The 13,390-nt window shown below is 38.8% G+C and overlaps 1 protein-coding gene and 1 pseudogene across 1 annotated transcript in view; one reads left to right on the forward strand and one right to left on the reverse strand.

The window, feature by feature from the left end:
- The window catches only part of PDE7A (phosphodiesterase 7A), a 108,021-nt gene that overhangs the window by 54,954 nt on the left and 39,677 nt on the right, over nt 1-13,390 (reverse strand). The gene's annotated exons all lie outside the window — the stretch shown is intronic.
- LOC132501007 (large ribosomal subunit protein eL39-like) lies at nt 4,160-4,317 on the forward strand (annotated as a pseudogene).

Here is a 13,390-nt window from a genome sequence, read left to right on the forward strand (position 1 = left end):
AGGGCTGGGGAAGGAGAGTCAGTAAAGCTGGAAGAGGGGAGGAAACACCTTCGTGAGCGCTGACCTGACAGTCTCTCAAAATATAGGCAAACGAGGTCTCCAGCTGGGCCCAAGCACATCCTCAACCTTAACACCAGGAATGCTTTCAAGTAACTTCCAAAAAATGTCTGGCAGGACTAAAAATCTCCTCATTTCCTCCACGTAGACCAGTGTCACAGGTATAATGTCCTGGCATTTAAAAATATTAATGCATTTTACTCTATTTTTTCAACTTTAAATACTGAATTGGTCAACTCTATTTCCTTTAGAGCTAGGATTACTTTATGAATGCTAGGGGCTTTCATAGATAATGTTGTGCTACTTAACATTATTATAATTCACTCATTATGGATTTACTGACAAAGGCCAGCCTATCTGCATTTTTCAAGCAATTAAAAGTACACTATTTCTAAGCCCGACTTGCAATCTAGCTTACACGATACTATTTGTGTTACACGTCACGTTCTTCTCTCGGCTGTGAGTGAGCTCGGCGGAAGCAAAGTGGGTCTCTATTCCTCTTCATGATCTCTCACAGCAGCCAGCAGAGAAAAAGCCTTTCATGAAACTTTCATGCAAGTATTCATTAAGCTCCAACTAGGTACCAGGCCCTTTGCTGGACGCCAGGGGTATAATTTTTGAGTGAAAACGGAAAGGGCTCCTGCCCTCCCGAAACTTACAGTTTAGTCAGTCTACATTCATCAAAGTCTGCAAATAAATACAAAACTGCAACGGAAACAAGTACGATGGAGCTGCGACGGGAACCGCCAACAAAGCCCCGGGTCTGACCCGGTTAGGAGGTCAAGGGCTTCTTCCCAGAGGCCCTGAAATGCCCCTGAGCTGAACTGCAAGGGCAAGAACACGAAGAGGATGGGAAGAAAGATCCTCCCAGACATGACAACGCACAACAAAGACAAGCAGAAGATTCGAGAAGAACAGCAGAGAAGGCTGGAGTGCAGGCTGTGGGACCGCCACGGTGGACGCCCCGAGAAGGGGCTTCGTCTGCATCCTAAAAGCTAATCCCACCCTGCTGGAGACTTTAGCAGGTTTTGGTCAAGGGCAGCTCACTGGGGTAGGGGCTGGGGGGGCGGTCAGGAGGCCACAGCGGAGGCCCCGGAGAGGCGCTCACGGACTGTGCTGGGGGGAGACGTGGACGGGCTGGGAAACACTCCGGCTGCGACAGGACTACGTCATGGGCTGCAGTTCATGGTGAGACAAAGGCATCTGCCTAGTGGCGGTACCCACATGACGGTTCTAAAATATTTGAAAACAGCCCAAATAGTTCAAATACCAATGCTGTTTTCATTATCCAATCCTCAGTAGGAAGTTTATTTTTTTTTTAAAGTTAATTCTCCACCTGTCAAAATGAGGCATAAATTCAAATTACAGATGCACATCACATTTTTTCTAAGTTGAAGCTATACATAACATATGGTCATACATTTCCCACTACACCTTATACATTATATATATATATACATACATATATATATATATACATACCTCTTCTTTCTACTGAACTAACAAGCTGTAATGCTAATCCTTGCACAAACGGAGATAACTTTTTTAGTCTGTCACGAAACTAGGTGTGACATGAGATTGTCAGGGGCCTGGATTACTCTCTGGGCAGTAAGTTTCCAGCCAGCAAACTCAAAGGATGCCCAGGAATAGGACAGAGCAGCCAGAGGTAATCAGCTCACTCTCAGGAGAATTGCTGGTGGTCATCCTTCATCATCTGCCGCACTAGCCTGGGCTGCACACTCCAAATTAGCCTCCTACCTCGATGCTCAGCCCAGAAATACTTCTTATCCTCACAGTTCCCAGCCAGTCAGCTGCTCGAAAAGTTGAGTTCTAAGAAGCAAATATGATACTGTCATTTTTGGTACATTTTGATAAATGCCTTTTTGGTTAACGGTAAGGTCAAGAATCTCAACTTGCTTTTCATCTAAAAGTGGAGGATTGGGACTTCCCTGGTGGTCCAGGGGTTAAGACTTTGCGCTTCCACGGCAGGAGGCGCGGGTTTGACCCCTGATCGGGGAACTAGATCCCACATGCGGCAGGGCGGAGCCAAAAAGAAGTAGATAAATACAAGTGAAGGATTGAACAAGGGAAGAGGGAAAGAATCAGAACTGAGACACACAGGAAAAAAAGAAAGGCAGGCCTAAAAATTCTCTCATTTAAATGAACTTCTGTCGAGATTATCCCACCATCTCAAAACTCTACTGGGTTTGGAGTCAAGGGCCTGGGTTTATTTCCCAGCTGTACTGCCAAGAGCTGAGTGAACCTGGGGGAATCACCACCTGTAAGGGCCTTGCTTTCCTCCCTTCACAGGAGTTAAATAACATCTGTAAAAGAATACCTCACTCACAGCAGGCTCTCAATAACATTCAGCCAAGTCCAAATTAAATAATTAAGACCTAACAATGATCATGACCTAACCACTCCAGCTCCACCCCAACTCTGGGCTTAACTGAAATCACATGGTTCATGGGGGCAACGTGTGCTGTGCTTGCCCAGTGCCCTGGGAACCTCTTCTGAGGCCTGGTAGGGCTAAGGTCATTTTTCACACCAGTGAATGGTTCCCCAGCATCCTCTTCCTTAAATATCTACTGTATGTCTGACACTGAAATACAGAGATAATCAAGACACAGTCCTTCCAGATCAGAAAATTTCCTATTTGAATAGAAACAGCTACTAAGTTTATGCCTAAAATCATAGCTCCTTCGTTGCTGATGACACATTTACATCACTCAAATCTTACAAAAAACTCAGGCAATACAAGTTTTTCTTAACACAGTACACTTACCTTTCTTAATGGCACGGACCTAATGGCCTTAAAACTTTTTCCTATTCTGAGCTATGAAATATTTATCACTAACTTATCTTGATAAAGTATAAGGCTTCTCTTAATAAAAAATTTTCAATAAGACAAAATAGAAACAAAAGCTGTTATCAAATTGTATTAACACTCCTTTACAATATTATGTCTATTTCTTAGAAAATTATCTTAAAATCTTTCTAAATATAAAATAATTTATTATCCCATGAAGAAATAGTTGCCTCTTTTACAATAATAACAAATGTATTCTTTTACATTAACTTTTCTCACCTGTCTCAAAGCCTTAGTGAACCATGACAGAGCAACAAAAAACATCACTTGACTATACTAGAAAAATTAATGCACAGGAGATAGCTAAGCTTTTGAAAACAGAATTTAATACTGTAAGAAAAAAGTCTAAAACTCTTTACCTTTCTGGGGCTTATAAAAGTAATATCTGAACAGTCAGGGTATTAAAAGCAAATCTCACTATTTTACGAGCATGATCAATAGAAGGAAAAGGTACAGCTTTGATCACTGTGTCTTAAGAGAAGTAATCCAAGCGCAAATTTTATCCCTGGGGCTCTTTGCCACTCACAGGACACCTGTCAATCTTGGCAATAGCCTTTAGCTATCCATATAGAGACTCAGCATGTCCTTCTCTTGACCAAATTAGGCTAACCTCATCTGCATTGACATCAGTGTCTATAATTTTGGAATCCTGTTGACAAGAAGAGCCTATCCCAGAGTTCTTTATACAAATGTAGTGTCTGTTGGAAATTATAACCAAATTTATAATAGAAAAATGTGAATACTATAGTCTAAACCTTCCAACTGTGCTTTTATCATTTTGAATTCCAACCAATTTTAATACCAAATAGTAAATCAGGGTGGGGTTTTTTTCTTTCTTTTACTAAAAACCACATATCGGAGCTTATTATTTTTCAAATGTTATGAATTTCAAGAGATACGAAACTGACCAAAAAATTAATCCTTTATAAGTAACAAAAATTATTTAAAAACTATGGTAACATGGGAGTTTTACCACTTAATGAAGACCTTTGTGTCATACTGATTTAGAGTTCTGAATTAAGTTTTCTGTTGGATAGTAATTAATGGCAATGAACATGTGATTAGTCTTGGTATGAAGTAAGTATTCAATAATAAAAACACCCTGACCTTTTACAAACATTCAAGTCTTCTGGTCCAGAAAACTACATTTTATGATATTAAAAGAACTCAGAGATTTGCTTATTGAACGACTGTTCACAGTATTTTAAAAATTATGGGAATTTGCTCCTCGCCATGTCTTCTCACAACACTTTCAGGATCAAGTGATTCCCGGCCAAGAAACGAAAGCGGAATCGTCCCATTCCCCAGTGGATTCGAATGAAAACTGGTAATAAAATCAGGTACAACTCCAAGAGAAGACATTGGAGAAGACCCAAGCTGGGTCTATAAGGAGCCTCGCGTATGAAGTGGCACACATATTTATGCTGTGTCAAGGCCACTTGCATCTTACCATATCACTCTGAGAACATCACTACTATCTGAACAGCTGGACGTTTTTTATTGGGAAAATGATTTTTCTCTTTGTGCTTCTGCACTAGTGCTTTGGCTCAGTAATAAATATGTGAGACCTTTTGTCGGAAAAAAAAAAAATTATGGAAAAGTAGAAATGGTCACAATTTCCAGAAGGGAAAAAAAAAAAAATCAGTGGTGTAGATCTGACAACTGTAGAGTTTGGACTTAGGCTGCTAGTATATAAGACCAGGAGAATGTCACAGACACCGGACACTTTAATTTCAGCAAGGCTGCACACATAGTCTCTGGAGGCATCATTGAGAACAAAACAGAGCAACGTTAGGCTGACTCCTAGCTGACTGAACAAACATAACCAGAGTTTAAGTACCGGATATCAAGCTAGTGGAAGAATTCTAGAGGTAGCTAACAGAACTCTATATTTGACTTTGTCTTGTTCCACAGTTTATTTATTGGGATGCAGATCGGACTAATGCATATCCTATCTGCATATAAAACACAAAGTATAAACCACCGTGCTTAATTACAAAATAACTTAAAAAGAGAATGAAGTATGAATTTTAAAATAAAATAAACTGCATGCTTATGGAACAGTGGAAATGGAGTTTACAAGTTTCCTTAAAAAAAAAAAAAAGCCAGAATGTTTAAACTCTAAATTAATAAGAGACAGTAAGTAAAGGCAATCTTAGGGAAGCACTGAGGGTCAGATAAGTATCCAAATCAAGGAAACTCCACTGTTCTCAATACAGGCCACATTTATAAGACTGAATTCAGTTCTCAATATTACATTGGAAGATGCATTCATACATAACATTTTAAAATGCAGATAAGGATAATATATAAACTGCTATAAGATAAAATAAGCCAAGGAGTTCAGCTTTATTCTGTGAAATTATGAAAGGTGGAAGTAGACCAATGGGCACAAGTTTGTGGAAAACAGAATTTGATTCAATATTACTTTCTAAGAACTTTCTACAGTTAGAACCATGGAAATCGAAAGGAGCTGCCTCAAACTAGCCTCTGTCAAGGCGGTTGTGGAGCAGGCTAGAAAAAATGACCTTCAAGGTCTCTGCCAGTTCTCAGATCCCACAATACTATACCTGACTTGATTTCATAATCAAAGAAGCCCTTCTAAGAAAGCTGTTATTAAAGGTTCTTCAATGGGAAATTCACCCCCCACCACACCCCACAGACCTAGCCATACTGATTTCCTCAAAGTTATTAACATCTAAGTGGTTACTGGTATTTAGCTCAAAAGATAATTTTTAAATGAGAACTATTTGTAGGTAAGGAAAACGACTTCACGCTAAAAATAATACTACGAACTGACCACTACTTGTGGGTAAATATATATCAAAATATTTATAACATAAATGACTTAAGAAGAAAAATACTAATCTCTCCGAGACTGGTCAAATTTAAAAAGGAAACGCCAACTGTCAACAATTGTTCCCCTCTCCAAACCAATCAGAGTGGAAGCACAAAAAATTTCTGAAGTATACTTGAGGCACACCGAATAGTACCATTTCATCTCCACATATAGTACTGCAAGGGACAGAGGGAGACGCAGAAAGAGACTTTGAGATCTCCACTGTGCTGGGCATGAAGGATAGAACATAAGTGGACACAGTCCTTGCCTTCACACAGCTCAGACTTTTGTGGGGACTACAAACAATCATAACAAATAACCACGATTACAAGCAAATGTGAGATGCTATGAGTGCCAAATATGACACTTAACCCAGGATTCAGTAGTAGCTAGGAAGACCACTGGGAAAAAGTGACACATAATCTGACTCTTAAATGATTTCGTAAGAGTTTGTCACACAAGAGGTGGGGGAAAGAGTTCCAAGCACAGAAAAAGCAGTATGTGCAAAAATCTGAGGTAAGCAAAATCACGGCTTGTTCATAAAAATATAAACAAGGTTCAATAAATGATAGGACAACTGGTAGTCGACCAGCACTCCCATCATGAACAACTAGAGAACTAGGCTATCTATGTGAAACACTGCTTTCAGATGTTAGATAAGTAGTGTAGGACTTTGATCCCTGAGAGAAGGGGGAAGAAAACAAACAAGGTGAGACCTATAATTGCCTAGGTTTTTTGAAAGCAGTTACCAAACCCCAAAGCAGAGCAGAGTAACCCTGCAGAGCAAGAAGTCTCACAAAGTTGAGGACACAGAGACCGGAGTTCAGGGAGGGTACAATACGTGGATTTTGCAGGGCTGAGTACCAGACAGGAAAGGCCGTGAAGATAACGGGCTCCAGAAGTCTGAAAATGGGTCTCCTTGAGTCTTTGGCGAAATGCTAAGCTAGCCATGTGTAGAACGAGATACCATGAGGCTGGGAAAAGAACAGCTACAGGGGAGCTGGGAAACATCTGGTCCCCACCAACCACAGTGAAGAGCTCTCACAGAATACCTGGGACATTCCACAGAGACCCAAGAAATGCCATAGCACAGGAGAAGGGCAAATGTAGCCCATCAATGCAGAACGTTCTACTGGACAGCACTGTTCTGGACCCACATTCACGATGCTTAAAATATGCCTAAAAGGATCAGGCTGATCCACAAGTAACTAAATTGCTTACCAGATCAAAACTCAACACTTTTAAAGATGACAAGTGAAAAATAACAAATTAGGAGAATAAAAAAGAAAATGTGACCCCAAACGGGGTGATGGTGGGGAGTCAATAAAAACCCAGAAATGAACAAGATGATGGAATTGGCAGATTAAGGACTTTTACAATGTTATTGTAAATATATCCAAAGATTTTAAAGAAAACATGTACACCATGAAAAAAAGAAATTGAAACTTTAAAAAAAAAGGATCATTTATAGCTAAAAAATACAACATCTAAACTAAAAATTCGCAGTTGGGCTTAACAGCAGACTAAATGCTATAGAAGAGATCAACAGAAATTACCTAAACATTTTCCAAATTTGATGACAACTATTAATACAGATGTCAAAGAAGCTCAATGAACCCCAAATAGGAGAAACACAAAGAAAGCCACACCAAGATACATCACAATAAAATTACTAAAAAAAACAACTGATACCAAAACCAAAGACATTACAAAAGGGAATCATAAACCCAATCACTCATAAACATAGACACAAAGATCTATAAGAAAATATTAGTAAATCAAATCCAACAATATATAAAAAGGAAATGCATATGACTAACTAGAGATTATCCCAAGAATCCAAAATTGGCTTTCTGTTCAAAAAAACAATAAATGTAATTCAACATATTAGAATTAAAAAAAAATCATATAATCATTTCAACTGATAAAGAAAAGGCACTGAACAAAATTCAACTCATTTATGCTAAACACTCTTACTCAACTAAGAATAAAAGGAAACTCCCTCATCTGATAAAGGACATCTATTAAAAAACCTACAGCCATCATCATACTTAAAAATTAAATGCTTTTGCCCTAAGATCACAAAAAAGACAAGGATGTCTGCTTTACATCTTTAATATGGTATTTAAAGTCAGAGCCACTGCATTAAGGCAAGAAAAAGAAACATACAGCATACAAATTGGAAAGAAAGTAGAAAAACTGTCTTTTATTTGCAGACAATATTATCATCTATATAGAAAATCATAAAAACCCTACAAAAGAATTTCTGGAGCTAATAAAAATTTAGCAATGTCACAGGACACAAACTTGATATATAAAAATCAATTGCATTACTATATACTCGTGAAAAATGACTGAAGGGCTTCCCTGGTGGCGCAGTGGTTGAGAGTCCGCCTGCCGATGCAGGGGACACGGGTTCGTGCCCCGGTCTGGGAAGATCCCACATGCCGTGGAGCGGCTGGGCCCGTGAGCCATGGCCGCTGGGCCTGCGCGTCCGGAGCCTGTGCTCCGCAACGGGAGAGGCCACAACAGTGAGAGGCCCGCGTACCCCACACACACACACAAAAAAAAACCCCCAAAAAACAAAAAACAAAAAAATGATTGAAACATGAAATTTAAAAAATACTATTTCCAATAGCATCCACAATGCTATTGAAGACTTTTGAATACTTAGAGACAAATTTAATAGAATATGAGCAAGATCTGTACAATGAAAATTATAAAACATTTTTGAGAGAAATTAAAGACCTAAATAAATGGAGAAATATATCATGTCGTTACAAGACTGAATTGTGTTTTCCCCAAAAGATTTGTCAAGGTCATAACGCCCAGTACCTATGAACGTGACTTTACTTGGTTCCTTGCAGATGTAATCAAGTTTAAGATAACAGTATACTGGGTTAGAGTGGGCTTGAAATCCAGTATAACTCATGTCCTTATAAGAAGAGAGAAATCTGGACGCAGACACACGACCGCACAAAGGCAGGGACTGGAGTAATGCATCTGCAAGCCAAGGAATAACAAGGACGGCCGGCAACCACAAGAAGCTAGAAGAGACAAGGAAGGATTCCTCCCCAGGAGCCTTCAGACAGAACACGGCCCTGCTGACCCCTTAACTCCTGACTTCCAGCTTCTAGAACCATGAAAATAAATTTCTGTACTATAAGCCATCCCGTCTGTAATGCTTTGTTTGGGCAGCCCTAGGAAACGAATACACATGTGTACGGATTGGAAGGCTCAATATTGTTTCCAATTTTTCTCAAGCTCATCTACAAATCCAACACAATCCCAATTAAAATTCCAGCATTTTTTAAAAAGAAACTGACAAGCAAATTCTAAAATCTATATGGAAACACTAAAGATCTAGAACAGCCAAAAATGTTTTGGAAAGAAAAGAGAAGATTGGAGGACTTGCACTACCTGATTTCAAGACTTAACTTAAAGCTCCAGACAGTGTGGTTTTTGCATAAAGGCAGACGTAGAGCATCAGAACGCAACAGAGTTCAAAAACAGACCCACGGGCCTCCCTGGTGGTGCAGTGGTTGAGAGTCCGCCTGCCGATGCAGGGGACACGGGTTCGTGCCCCGGTCTGGGAGGATCCCATATGCCGCGGAGCGGTTGGGCCCGTGAGCCATGGCCGCTGGGCCTGCGCATCCGGAGCCTGTGCTCCGCAACGGGAGAGGCCACAACAGTGAGAGGCCCACATAACGCAAAAAGGAAAAAAAAAAAAAAAAAAAAAAACAGACCCACACTTATGGGGTCGATCGATAGGTGACAAAGGTGCCCAAGTAATTCAAGGGAAAATGTGATCTTTTCAACAAATGGCACTGGAAAAACTATATAAACTTATGAAAAAAAAATCTCAACGTGCCATCTCATGCTATACAAAAAATTAACAGATCGTTATATCTGAACATAAAGGCTAAAACAATAAAATTTCTAAGAAAAAGTACGAGAATATATTCATGATTTGGGGTTAAGTAAAGATTTCTAGATTCAAAAACACTAGTCATAAAAATGTTAATTATGCTTAATTATAATTAAAAACTTCTCTTCAAAGACAGTGTTAATATATGAAAATGCAAACCACAGACTCAGATATTTGCAATATAAATATCTGACCAAGGATTTGATCCAGAATATATTATACATATATTAATGACAACTCATATCTTAATCACAACTAATTCAATTTAAGATATAGGCTAAAAACTTGAACAGACAAGTCACGAAAGAAGATATACGAAGATATACGAATAGCTAATACACACACGAAAAGATGCTCAACATGTTTAATCACTGGAGAAATGAAAATTAAATGAAAATTAAATTTAATGAAAATTAAAACCACAAGATACCACTACACACCCAACAAGAACAGCTAAAATTTAAAAGACTGGCAATATCTAGTGTTGGGCTGTGGAGCAATTAGAACTCTGCAAATGAAACATGTCCCCAAAATGACCTGAACATGAATGTTCATAGCTTCATTCATACAGGCATCCCTCAGAGATATTAAATGTTCAGTTCCAGACCACTGCAATAAAGCAAATGTCACAATACAGCAAGTCCCATGAATTTTTTGGTTTCCCAGTGCATATAAAAGTTATGTTTACACTATACTGTCGTCTATTCAGTGTGTAATAGCATTATGTCCAAGAAAACAATGTACATACCTTAATTTAAAAATACTTTATTGCCAAAAAAATTATAACCATCATTTGACAATGCAGGGTTGCCACAAACCTTCAGTTTGTAAAAAACACAATACCTGCAAAGTGCAATAAAATGAGGTATGCCCATAGTCAAAGCTGGTAACAACACATGCATCCAACAACTAATTAACGGATAAATAAACTGTGGTATATCCATACAATGGAATACTGCTCAGCAATAAAATGAAACTACTGATATGTGCAATGACATGGATAAACCTCAAAAAACACTGTGCTAAGTGAAAAAAAAATCAGGAAAAAAAGACTACATTTTGTTTGATTCCATTTATATGAAGTTTGAGAACAAGCAAAACAAATCAGTAGTGGTGGTCTGGGGCAGGAGCCCAAGGGAGCTTCTGGGGTGATAGAAGAGCACAGTATCTTGACTAGGATAGTAGCTGCACAGGTGTACACATTTGTTAAAACTCATCACATTGTATAAATTATACCTCCATAAAGTTTAATTTCAAAAAGAGGAGCAAAATCTATTTCCTCCCACCCACAAAGGAAGTTTAGTACAGATTACAGTGTAAAGTGAAGGTGGGAGTGATAAGGGATTGAGACTAGAGAATAAGGACTGTCAACAATATTGACAGGTCTGAATTGTGTACAAAGGACAAAAGGAACCTATTGAAAGGTTTTATTTAGGAGAGTGATGCATAAATTATATTTTGGAAAAAATACTTTGGGTGCCAGTGGATGGAATGGATTAATAAAGTGGAAGACTTCAGTCTTCAGGAGCTCTGTAAGAAGGCTGCTGCCTTAATCCAGAATAAGACGATGGCTGAGATTAGGGTAGCGGTCACAGGAGCAGAGAAAGGTGACAGGATTCAGGAGACTAATGTGCTCTGTTTCAGGAGAGGGCTCAGGGCCCCAGGGACAGCTAAGTGGAAATGTCCATCCAGGAGTCTGGCTTGTGGTGAGCTGAAGAAGGGATTTGGGAGTAATCCCCTCCCAAGCACTCAAGACCACGTGGTAAGATTACTCAAGGAGAGAAGATAAGACGGTTAAAACCAAAATCTTCAGGCTTACAAACAGGAAAGGACTGGGAGGGCAAAAGACCAAAACTCGCAAACGGTAACTATTCAAACTAAACAGCACATCCCCACGTTTATTTTCTCTCACACATAAATATAAATAACATTCCTTCTTATATCTCTGTAACATTAAAGCCAGTAAGAAACAGCTTTAACTGTAATACAAAAAGCAAGTGACAAGAAGGCCAATGCTCAACAAATTTCAAACTGCATCCCCTGTAGGGCTTGTAATAGTTTCTTCCAGACCTAGGCTAGAGAAGGAACTTTTGGTTCAGCTCCTTCCTCCAATCTAGGCTCCCTTAGTTCCTTTACAAAATGAAAGCAAGACAGAGCAGATAATATTAAAAATTCTGCCATCCAGTTCTGTAACAGACACTGATTTGGAAGAAGCAGCCAAGAATAAATTATAGCTAATAATCAAGACAAAACCTGTGTTCCTATTCCTATCATTATTTACCTGGTGGCTGTAATGATTCGGTTTAAGTCTCTGAGATCACAGGAATCATTTGATCACAGAATCATTTCCAACAGCAGACTAGTTTAGAGAGTGGACCCTACCATTGAAAACAACTGAAAATGCTGGAAAATACAGAAAATACCTACTGAAATGAATCCATGAGCTGGTAATAAAATAAGGAACACTCAGGCAAAAACTAAGTAAAGGCAGGTATGCATAAAGGCAGGCAGAGTACTGAAGCTGGCTCTCACTGCAAGGTCAAAGTAAAGTGGGTGAACCTGAACTCTGCGTTTTTCACAACCTCCTGAGTATATCGAACAAAAAAAGCCCAAAGCCCAGGGTCTGGACCAAGTCTAGAGCACCTCCCAGTAACTATTGCTAATGGAATACAATGAGCAATAATAGTAACATTCTGGGCTCATTTAAAAAAACAGCTTGAATCAAATCATGTGCAGTTTGACAACCATCAGCTTGGAGAACATGATACAAATTTAGGCAGGCTAGCAAAAAGATTGTCCTCTTTTGAATTTGCTACGATTTTGATGAACTTAATTGCAAAGACAATTAAGACTAATGCTACCTTAAGGAGCTCGAACTGGAACAATGTATAAAAAGCAATGTGGTACAAGGTTCAGAAAAAAGAACTATGTTCTCTTAAATTAACACCATTTGTTTACATTTAACAAAATGAGAATGCGAAGGCTTCTGTACTTTGCATACGTAATTATAATATTTTGTTTAAAACAGAATAGGCAAAGAATTAAAAGGGCAAAACTAACTTTTAATTTACACTGAAGTACATGGTACTTCTTTGTTCAAAAGAAATGCCTTTATAATCAACACTTCACAAAGAAATTTAAAACTTAATTTATATCATCTAACATCAACAAATTCTCTCATTACAAAGAAATTTTCTTCATAGACACAAAAAGCACAATGGAGGTTTCCAGGGGCTGGGAAAGAAGGGACTAGCAGTTACTGTTTAATGGGTACACGGTTTCTGTGCGGCCAATGAGAAAGCTGGGCAAATGGAGAGAAATGATGGTTTGTACATCTAAAAATGGTTAAAATAATAAATTTCATGTTAGGCGTATTTTAGTACAATTTAAAAAGTACAGAGGAAAAATATTTTCATCTAATTTTCCTCAAAGTCTGGCATTCTCTTAAGTTTGAAATTCATGCCAACAACTATCTTCTTAAAATTGAACCAGGAGAGCAGAGACTTTGGATCAGGTACGGGATCATGGGTTCAGATCTGAGGTCTACCCTTCCTATCATGGAGTCTTGATACAAAAGTTACATTCTAAAAGCCTTGGCTTCCTCCAGCTGGATAATGGGAAAGTAGACAGCTAAGGTATGCTTAAAGATAATCCAGGAACGTCACCGAGGTGTTCTTACCCAATTCTCCAACACAGT

The sequence above is a fragment of the Mesoplodon densirostris genome, chromosome 13, assembly GCF_025265405.1.
Source record: "Mesoplodon densirostris isolate mMesDen1 chromosome 13, mMesDen1 primary haplotype, whole genome shotgun sequence".
NCBI lineage: Eukaryota > Metazoa > Chordata > Mammalia > Artiodactyla > Ziphiidae > Mesoplodon > Mesoplodon densirostris.